The sequence below is a fragment of the Cucumis melo genome, chromosome 11 (genome assembly GCF_025177605.1).
Source record: "Cucumis melo cultivar AY chromosome 11, USDA_Cmelo_AY_1.0, whole genome shotgun sequence".
In the NCBI taxonomy this organism is placed as follows: domain Eukaryota; kingdom Viridiplantae; phylum Streptophyta; class Magnoliopsida; order Cucurbitales; family Cucurbitaceae; genus Cucumis; species Cucumis melo.
In genome coordinates, this window is record NC_066867.1 from 16712427 (window position 1) to 16723895 (window position 11469).

Consider the following 11469-nt stretch of genomic DNA (forward strand, 5'->3'; position numbering starts at 1 on the left):
TCTTCTCCAAAGTAATTAATTATCCTTTTACAAATAATTATATTTTCCCAAAATATAATTATTTTACTTTTTCTCCTTTAATAAATATCCTTTCTCCAAAATACAACTATCTTTTCCTTAAATAATTATATTTCAACAAATATAATTATCTTTTCCTTTAACAAAATAATTATATATATATTTCCACGTATACATATAATTATAAAATCTCCAACAAACTTTCCACCCTACGGTTTAATTAAATAACGTCCATAATTATTTAATTAAATTCAACTTCAACAACACTAAAATCCACAACTTTACTTAATCCTCTTAACCTACCATTTAATAAAAACTCAACAAACACCACGTGTCAAAACCTCTAATTAATTATATATTCATCCAAGAAATATTTAATTAATTTTAATTCCCACTTAAATCAAATAATTCTCATTAAATGGATTCAAAATAACGCCCAATAAATTAAATCTAGATAAACAAAATTAAGATAACTGACTCCAAAATTATCTAAATTTTTGGGGCGTTACAATCTTCCCTCCTCTAACAACTTTCGTCCTCGAAAGTTCTAATCTTTGAACAACTTGGGATACTTGGCTCTCACGTCTTAATTAATAACAAATTCTACCGAATTCCAAAATCTTTAATTAAATACACACACCCATGTATATATATTTAATTAATCCAACACAAAACAACCGAATATATTCCTTAACTTTGAAGTCCACTTAATGTAATACCCATAATAAGTTCCTTAAATTTATTGGGTGTTACAATCTTCCCTCGCTAAGAAACTTTCGTCCTCGAAAGTTTTAGTCCTCGTAAAATTTCGAGTATCGAGCTCCCTTGTCATACTCTTGTTCCTAAGTAGCCTTCTCAACTTTGTAACTCTGCCATAAAATTTTCCTAAGTGCAACTCTCATGTTGCGCAAAGCTTCGCTTCTCTTGACAAAATATTACTTTTCTCAAACACTTTTCTTTCCTTTACACTTATCTAAGTGAAACTTAATTCATAACTCTTCAAAAACTACATTCTATTTTCCAACTTCGGACTTCCACCCTTAGTAAGGCATTCTCCACCATTTAGCAATCTTTAGAACTCACTAATTTCTCTTTTCTTGTTTGATAAAGTTCAAACTTTTGTCCAACTATTGGCTTTCTTTAATGACATCAACTTAGCTAGTTATTCTAAAGGAGTTCGTTATTTCATCACTTGTACTTTGAACTAGCTGTAACTTATCCTTCATGGTAAACTCAAAAACAGTTTCTTGAAGTCTCACCAAAATAACTATGCACTAAAGTTTGCTTTGTTCCTTCTCCAGCAACTCAATTCTAAACACAATCAAATGTGCTTGATATACTTGAACTTAACCATGCCTTTAGTTCCCTTTAAAACCACCAACATAACTTATTTCTTAGATATCCAATCACAAAACAGCTCATCACGCTGAACACGTCCAACTCTTTTGCCTACTCAATCACCCCTTTGAGCATCTTTACGTGCCAACATTTTTCTTAAAACTTTACCACCAAAGCCATCACCATTAAATCATAACATTCATGCAGTTCTAGTTTAATACAGGCAAGGTCACGTGCATATTCATAATCATGTATCATAAAATACATACCTGGCGAGTGACGAAGGACCGTAATAGCCATATATAGAGACAAAATCAGAGACTCACATCGTAAGTTAGTCTACAGAACCTAAAAGCTGACGCTCTGATACCAACTGTAACGACCCAACTCTTTATACTAAGCTGAGGTCGTTACTAAAAAGAAACGATGACAAGAGACACTTTTTGAAACGAGGGAAGAATAAATTTTCATTAAAAACGGAATATTAAAACACTGAAACATAAACGCGGAAGCAAAACTGGGTCCCCATATGGCATGTCACGGATCCTTCTCTGTCGCTCGCCAGCTTTCCTCTACCTTTACCTTCGCCTGAAATGTTAAACATAGAAAGAGTGAGTATAAACATATACTCAGTAAGGGACCTACTACTAGTCCCGCTAGGTGTCTGTTAACTTCCCATTAGAGTCCTGAAAATGGTACCCAATCTCTGGCACGTTCCCGAACACGTGCAACATGCGCTCCCGTAGGAACGAAAATCTGGTCTTCGGTGTCCCGAGGGAGCACCTAGGACATGCTGGTCTATAGTGAACCCGGGGGTAACACTAAGACAATCGGGATGCGAGGACCCCGTCGAATCACTCGAATCATATCTATATCCATGCTAGACTGGCGTCCCGTCGGACCACACAGTCCTAAATAGGTGGTGATCCCGAAGGACACCCATGCAGGTACGACTCTAATAGACAAAGTTAACAGAACACCCTATCCATAGCATGTAGCATAACATAACATCATAACATGGCATGAGTATTAATCTTAACGTCCTTAATCATGTGATTAATATATCATGCATTAACAATCATCAACAGTCATCAACAACATACTACCGGTCATTAACATAACATCAGTCATCATCATCAATCATCAACATAATAATCTCAGTCATCATCATCAACATCAACTATCATCGTAATCTCAGTATAATCATTATCATCAAATTATGCATTTTAGCTACCATCAATGCATAATCATAATTACATGCGGTCTCTTGAATTCAGTTCGAAGGTCTAGTAGGAGAATCTCTTACCTGGAGATTTTAGCCAAACAAAGGTACTCCCTAGTTGACAGTAAAATTCTCCAATTAACTTGATCCTAATCATAAAAGGAACACTTAGTATCTTAATTAATGAAATTAGCAATTGGCTAACATCCAAAAATTCTCCCAAATTAATTAACTTTCTAAAAATTGGGGTTGAAACCAATTCAACCTTGATTGGGAAAAATCCAAGATTTAGATCTTAAAAAGTTTAGCCAATTGAACCTTTTACAGAAAACCCAAATAGATCCAAAATTAAATTAATAAAATATTAATTTAATTTTATTGGCTTACCAAGGTTACTCAGATGGAGGTTGGAAAATCCTCTTATCCTTGATGAAAAATTCATCACTTTAAATCCTCAAGCTTCCAAAGAGACCAATCTTAACTTCAACTGAGGCGGCGACAGCAAAGGGTTATCTTAGAGAAGAAGATAAAGAACCTTTTTCTTTTTCCTTTAATTCCATCTTAAGCATTCCAATGCTATTTATAGACCCAAATAATAACAATAATAATAATAATTATTATTATTTCCTTTTCCTTTTCCTTTTAGGATATATATATATATAATACCAAAAAAATATACATATATCTTTATTCGCATTATCTTTCCTAAATAAATGCCTTAATCTTAGGCATTTATAACCATTAATAATAATAATAATACTTCTTTATTATTATTATTTTTCTCTCACCAAAATCTACAATAAATATATATTTATTTAAACCATTATTCTCTTTTATAAATATATATCTTTTTCGTCCAATCAAAATCAATCATCTCTCTCTTCATGAATTATTTTCTTTTCCAAATAAATATAATTATATTCCATAATATAATTAACTACACTTTTCCAAATTATTAATTAAATATATATATCCATATATATATACTCAATTAATTACAATTCCACCAAAACTAACTTTTCCCTCCAAAATCTCAAATTAACTTAAGTCCTCAATTAATTTAATCAATCAAATCTTTTCCAATAAATCACTTATAACTTCCAACATGAATTATCTTAACTCAACCATAACAACTTCACTCCATAAACAATATTTATCTTTCTACAGAATAATTAATTATCATCCACAATAATTAATTATTATTTACCTTTCTTCCAAAATAATTAATTATCTTCCACAATAATTAATTATTATTTATCTTCTCCAAAAATAATTAATTATCTTCCACAATAATTAATTATTATTTATCTTTCTCCAAAAATAATTATTAATTATCTTCCACAATAATTAATTATTATTTATCTTTCTCCAAAATAATTATTAATTATCTTCCACAATAATTAATTATTATTTATCTTTCTCCAAAATAATTATCCTTTTACAAATAATTATATTTTCCCAAAATATAATTATTTTACTTTTTCTCCCTTACCAAATATCTTTTCTCCAAAATACAATTACCTTTTCCTTAAATAGTTATATTTTAACAAATATAAATATCTTTTCCTTTAACATAATAATTATATGTATATAACTTTCAACATGAATTATCTTAACCCCAACCATAGCAACTCCAGTCCATAATCAAGATTTATCTTTCTACAGAATAATTAATTATTTCCCACAATAATTAATTATTATTTATCTTTCTCCAAAATAATTAATTATCTTCTACAATAATTAATTATTATTTATCTTTCTCCAAAATAATTAATTATCTTCCACAATAATTAATTATTATTTATCTTCTCCAAAGTAATTAATTATCCTTTTACAAATAATTATATTTTCCCAAAATATAATTATTTTACTTTTTCTCCTTTAATAAATATCCTTTCTCCAAAATACAACTATCTTTTCCTTAAATAATTATATTTCAACAAATATAATTATCTTTTCCTTTAACAAAATAATTATATATATATTTCCACGTATACATATAATTATAAAATCTCCAACAAACTTTCCACCCTACGGTTTAATTAAATAACGTCCATAATTATTTAATTAAATTCAACTTCAACAACACTAAAATCCACAACTTTACTTAATCCTCTTAACCTACCATTTAATAAAAACTCAACAAACACCACGTGTCAAAACCTCTAATTAATTATATATTCATCCAAGAAATATTTAATTAATTTTAATTCCCACTTAAATCAAATAATTCTCATTAAATGGATTCAAAATAACGCCCAATAAATTAAATCTAGATAAACAAAATTAAGATAACTGACTCCAAAATTATCTAAATTTTTGGGGCGTTACACTTCAGATATTCCTTGCTTGCTCTATTAAAAAGACCCAACTTTGCAATTAATATAACTAAATATATTAATCTATTTTAGTTACTTAAAAAATTGACATTCCCTTACCTGTTCAAATGAACCCAATCTTTTTGAAACATTATATCTTCAACTTATTGCTACAATATAATGTGAAATGTAATTAAGAACCAACTCTACCTAAGGTGAAATTGAAGCTGAAATTTGCAATGACTACAAATTGCATTTTAGTACTAAAACATGTCACTAAAACTATCAATCATATGAATGATAACAATATGCAAAATCAATATAGCGGGGTATACGAGAACTAAGAATCATGCTAAGGTCAGCTGCATAACTAGGATTTTCTAATAAGAAAGTTACATACCACTTGTAACCTTTAAATAGAGAAAATCTAAAAGGTGAAAAATGATAGGCTGTAGCATACTTCATGGATATAATCATCATAGAAAGGTTTACCGTCATCATAAGTATAGATGGATTGGTTAAGGTTGGATCTTTGCCTTCTAATTTACTTAACTTTAGGTCGCGGGGGGAGGGTGGAGCTTAGTTAACATAATAATAAATTATAAACGCAACGAAGCCTCCACATTTCAATTGTATGATATATCCAGTTTAAACATAAACACTTGTGACTTTGCTTTTGGAACCACTCAGAAAACCTCATACCTATGACCACTCTCTTCTTCCTAGTCAATATGGGACTTCGTTTACACCAAACAACAAAAGTGATTGATTATCGTTATCCCATTGTTTTGAAAATACTTTGTCAACTAAATTACAAAAGATAATTATCTAACTTTTCCCTCCTTCTTTCATATGATGTACTCATATTCTTTCAAAGTTGCAACATTACTTTTAACCTTTAACCTTGTATAAACATTTCAAAACTACTTTTAAAGTAGAAATTCACTACAATGTTAAACAAAAATTAAAACGCAAGGTACAATCATATCATTTTAGGTCATCGTTACCCTCAATTGAAGTCTCGACTTTTTTATAAAACTAGATTTAGAGATTTAAAATAAGTGAGAAAAGGAAAAATAGAAGCATTGATATTGGCCCATACGATGGGTTATAGATATTTGACATCACCATAACGTTGAAAAATGAAATATGAGACTAAGCTTACCTAACAAAACATGTCTTCCCATTTTGTCCCAAATATTGTTAACATAAAACATTGATTACATCATTTCAAGTCCAAAATCAGACAATGCAATTTGAAGACATAAAAGAGAGATTAAACATAATGTATTCCAAACTAAAATACAACAAATATCAGAACACACACATATATAGTTTCAAAAATCTACATCCAACAGTTATTCTATAATGTAATTTTAATGAAATAGCGTACTCTATTCTGGATAATGATTCAGGTTGTGCAGTTACAAGGAATTGAGGAGCAATTAATGAAATCAAATATTGTGGATTATGTGAAATATGAAGTGAGGTTGGTGTTATACTTTTAATAATGAAATATTGAATACTAGAATGATATTGAATACTTGTAATGAATTTATATGTAAAATAGTTATCAAATTCTAGTGGAATGTTTGTAGCTTAATGAACCAAATTGCAAATTAGTGGTAGATATTTTGTAAATACTTTTTAACAGTTATGCAAAACAATTGTTTCTTTAAAATCAATTTTCTTTTTTAAATAATGTGTTTTTTCAATAGTAATGTAGAAGGAAAACTATTGACAATTTCCAAAAATTGTTTTAAAAAACACATTATTTTTTTTTTAAAAAAAAGGTTCAGTAAAATCTTTATAGTTTTTTCTACAAATAGATTTGAAAGGGCACTCTCTTTTAGTGTGATTAAGATCATTTAAATTTGTAAGTTTTGGACGTCTGATTTAATTTTAAGGTACGTTGTAACACGAGGATGAAATAGAAATCTTTATACTAAAGAATCATGCTCTTGCAAACTGCAAAAGCAAATCAAAGCAAAAAATCTGTATATTAAAATAGTTGACGAAGGGAGCACCAAACTATTTGATTAAATTCAAATCTTAAGCTAAACAAAACAAACGAAAATGTCATCTAAATATTGTTACACTTAATTTCGACCAAAGATTAAAAAAAAAATCCGAAACAAGACAGCTACAAACAAATCCTACCAAAAGATTATTAATGGTGAGACCAAAACCAAACTTGATATTTTGATGTCTTTATAATCAGAAGCTTGTGCTTTTCTTCTTCCCTTTTTTTTTTTTTTTTTTTGACTAGTTAAGGAATGGAAGTAAGGAATTGATATAAATATTAAAGATCAAATATCAAACTTCTTCAACCTAACTCCAATTTTTTTAAAATAACTTACCATAGTACAAAAACTTGCAGAGTAGCTACCAATGGAAGTAAAGAATGCTAGTTAAAAGAATACAACTCAGGGTAGAGACTCTCCATTTAACAAATACCCAGTAAAGAGACAAACATGTAAATCATAGAAAACTCAATGAAAGGCTCTGAGAGAGTTTAAAAATCCAGAAATGAGATCTACAAAAGAAAAAAAAAAAGAAAAAGAAAACAGAGAAAGACAGCAAGGGAAGAGTGAAATTTCACTACCACTAGAAATTGATGAACTGCAATGAAAGAACTGCTGTGAGGGAGATAGACGTTGAGATGAGGTGAGGGAGATGAGAAGATCAACACAAGGGAAAAAGGGAGATAGTTTTAATGCCTCATTCTTCGTAAATCAGTCATCTATGTATACATATACATACCTAATTTCCATAAGGGTTCAAGAAAAAATAAATTGATACAGACAGAAGACTTGTGAATAATCAACATCAACTTAATTTTTTTTCACAAATAACCTTGCCAATACTTAAACATCAATTGAAAGGTTTTCCATAAACATCAAACAACTAAAGGCAAAATAACCTACATTATATTCAACACAAACACCAAACAACCACAGACATCAAACGACCACAAACAGAAAAAAGATAGTCAAAGAATAGACAAATTAAGGCAACAAAAAGATGATTGAGCATACCAGATGAAGATGGATTGATAATCCGAAAGAGCCCTTCGCGTCAAACTTATGCTACTCTACCTTATTATTTCGTGATAGGCAGGGAGACTTACAGAAATAAATGGAGCTTTGAAACGAAGGTGATGGACTGAAGAGAACAGAGAAGACGAAGTAGGAGGAAGATGATGGAGAAGACAATCGATGGAGAGAAGATGATCGATGGAGAGAAGACGATAGAGAAGACGATGGAGAAGACGATGAAGAAGACGATGAAGAAGACGATGGAGAAAGGAGGATGGAGAAGACGACGGAGAAGACGATAGAGAGCCAAATTAATTTTTTCGCCCAAATCTTTCCCGCTTTTCTTTTATTTTTCTTTTTAATAACATTTCGGTAATCTTTTTTTATTTCTTTACTCTTTTTTTCTCTCGCGCCCGCTTTTCTTATTTATTTTTTATAACATTTTATAATACAAGTTATTAAAAAATGTTATTGAAAGCCTAATCTGTTGTAGTGGTTGATGAATCTATTCCATGGCATTACCATTTGAAATTATATCTTGGATTACAATATTACTTTTAAATGATGATGGCGTTGGAAATAAACATTATAAGATTAACATCATACAATTAATTCAATATTTGCAACAAGGAATTTGCTTAATGAGTTGCCTGAGAATATTGGTAGCCTATCACGCCTCATTCGATTAAATGTATTTCAAAATAGTGAGTTTTTTTGGCCGATTAGCTCCCTTAATCTTCTTTACATCAAATAATTTAATCTTTTTCTTTCATGTTTTAACAAAGTTTCTAAATATAAATATGTCCTCTTTGCAGAAATTTCATCAATTCCACCTTCAATAAAGGATTCTTGTGCGCTTGCAGAGTTATATATGGGGTGGTGTTCAATCCGTAATCTTACAAACTTACATTTGGTTTCGATTGTAATGGGTTTCTATGGTTTATTCCTTTTCTTCTTTTAAAAATTTATTTTTATATTAAGTAATGTGATTTCAACTTAATCTATTTGCAATTGCATGCATATTCCAGAAACCTTATCTTTTCCATTTTCTTTTCCAGCTAAAAGAAGATTGAAAGATTTATTGCTTCAGATAGATAATCAACTTTGTGCGGATTGTGGTGCCTTAGATCCTAAATGGGCGTAAGCTTCTTTAAATTCTTATTTAAAGGACTAGGATCTGGCTGTTTAGACCTTGTTTGTTAACTATTTGGTTTTACATGGTTTCTAAAAGTTAAGCCTATTTACTTTAGTTTCTTACACTTCTTAGGTAAATGAGCTGAATTCTTAGTCAAATTCTAAAAAAACATGACAAGTTTTCATAAAATACTTTTATTAGTTTTCAAAGTTTAGCTTGTTTTTTTAATACATTTGTAAGAAGTAGATAACAAAGTATGAAATTGTGTGTTTATAGACACACAACTTACTATAAGAGCTGTTTCTACGAGAGTTTGTTGACTTCTATAATAATGGCAATATTAGGCCAGTGAGAACTTCCCCTACTTTTTCATTCTCTTTTGTTTGTGTTGTGAATGTTTTCATTTTTTTTTCAAATTGATAATGAAGTTCCTTGTTTCCGAAAGGTGAGTGAAAACAAAGATGGAGTTAATATCTTACTTAGCACTAGCAAGTGAGATATTTGGATGAAAACTGCCAAAATCATATCTTCCTATTTATCCCATGATTTCAATTTTGAATTATAATATGTGGATAAAACAAAAGCATGTCTCAAACTTTTGATATTTGAGAAAATAATAAAGAAACAAAGCACTAAACATTGGAATATTCAGGCCATCAATCAAAAAACATTAACATGTGATGAGGCAGATAACTTCCCCTTATTGTAGTGGGAAAAAAAGAAAAATCCAAAACACACATTTTTGTTATATATATATATATATATATATATATATATATATATATATATATATATATATATATGTCATATGTATGTAGAAGGTAGTTTGTTTAGAGAAAAAAGAACGGAACTAAAGAAGCCTCTGATTAGAGCCATCGTTGTTCAAATCACATACTCTGGAATGAGTATTTTGGCAAAAGCTGCTTTTACTTCTAGTATGAACAACTTCATTTTTATTTTCTATAGGCAAGCTTTTGGAACTCTCTTCCTTGTCCCTCCTACCATCCTTTTCAAAAGGTAATTAATTTTCTAATTTTAAATTCATTAATCACTATTTTCATACAACATTTCTCTCAAATAACACTTCTTTTTTTGTATGGATGTGTGGTAGAAAAGAAGTAGCATGTTTATCGATAGGAGATATGTTCAAGATTTTCATGTTGGCCTTACTTGGGTAATTTTTACAACCTTTGTTTTTCTTTTTAAGATCAGAAAAGAAATTTAGTAATTAATTAAGAAATGCATGCAGGAGGACGTCGGTGTTGATAGCTTATAGTTTAGGTGTTGATAACTTAGTATCAAGGGTAAATTCTTTTATTTTTCAGTAAAAGACAATAGGATGTGAGAGATTCCAATTCAAGATGGGTAATTTTTTATTCAACTAGCGACTATGTAAAGTTGATGACAACTTTTCCTCTCTGTGCTGAATGACGTTTTACCTGTTCATTTTACCTGTTTGGTTATAATGTTTGAATTGTACACGCAGACCCATTTTACCTGTTCAGCTAAGGGAACTGATTTCAAGTAAAGTTGCTCATTATGCACTTGGATTTGTGATTGGAATTTGGATTTTGTGATTATGTTTAGCTTTGTTTAGTACCTCTTTAAATTTATTACATGTATTCCTATATGTTGAGCTTTCTGTTTATGTTAATAATGGTCCCTATCTTTTATAGGATACCTAATCTCCTTTTTTTATGTGATTAATAAGTGTTTAACTACTTATTAGATGCATCTATACTACCTCAATGTTTAAAATCCTCACGTTTAGCTTTGTTTTGGTATTGTTTGTAGAATGATTGAAGTTATATCGGGTTGAAAGCTGAGCGATTGTGTAGATAGCCAGACGATCGTTGAAGGTTGAAGATTGAAGATTGAGAAGACGTTTAGAATTTTTCTTATTTACGTCTTGTATTAGGATCTTTTTTCATGTACTGTTGTAGAATGTATATATAAACACAATATTAAGTTTTCATTTTGTGTATACAAATGTAAAAGATAAATATTATAGTTTCTAAAATAATATTAATTTTATTGATTTGTTGGAGCGAGAAAAAAATATTTATCTATATGGATTCAATGTTGGTTTATAAAAAATGGACAATAATACAAGAATTAAATAAATATAAATTTCTAAAAATGGACAAAAACAAGACTTTAATGTCGGTTTTAAACTGACATTATTGGCCTCTTTAATGTCGGTTTTAAAACGACATCATAGCCCAATCGACATTAAAGGGCTTCAATAACACTATCAAAGATGTCGGTTTAAAACCGACATTAAAGCTCAACCGACATTAAAGGGCTTCAATAACACGATCAAAGATGTCGGTTGAAAACTGACATTAAAGGCCTTTAATGTCGTTTTAAACCGACATTAAAGGCCTTTAATAACGCTCA

The 11469-nt window shown here is 29.7% G+C and overlaps 2 long non-coding RNA genes across 2 annotated transcripts; one reads left to right on the top strand and one right to left on the bottom strand.

Moving 5' to 3' along the window:
* Window positions 1-1789: 1789 nt before the first annotated feature.
* Window positions 1790-3162, bottom strand: LOC107991309 (uncharacterized). The gene is made up of 3 exons (XR_007815423.1): window positions 2966-3162; window positions 2663-2727; window positions 1790-1944 (listed from the first exon to the last, which is right to left on the bottom strand). It is a non-coding gene; the product is annotated as an uncharacterized LOC107991309 (long non-coding RNA).
* Window positions 3163-9866: 6704 nt separating this feature from the next.
* Window positions 9867-11107, top strand: LOC127143848 (uncharacterized). Its single transcript, XR_007815412.1, has 2 exons — window positions 9867-10086; window positions 10864-11107. It is a non-coding gene; the product is annotated as an uncharacterized LOC127143848 (long non-coding RNA).
* The last annotated feature ends 362 nt before the right edge of the window (window positions 11108-11469 follow it).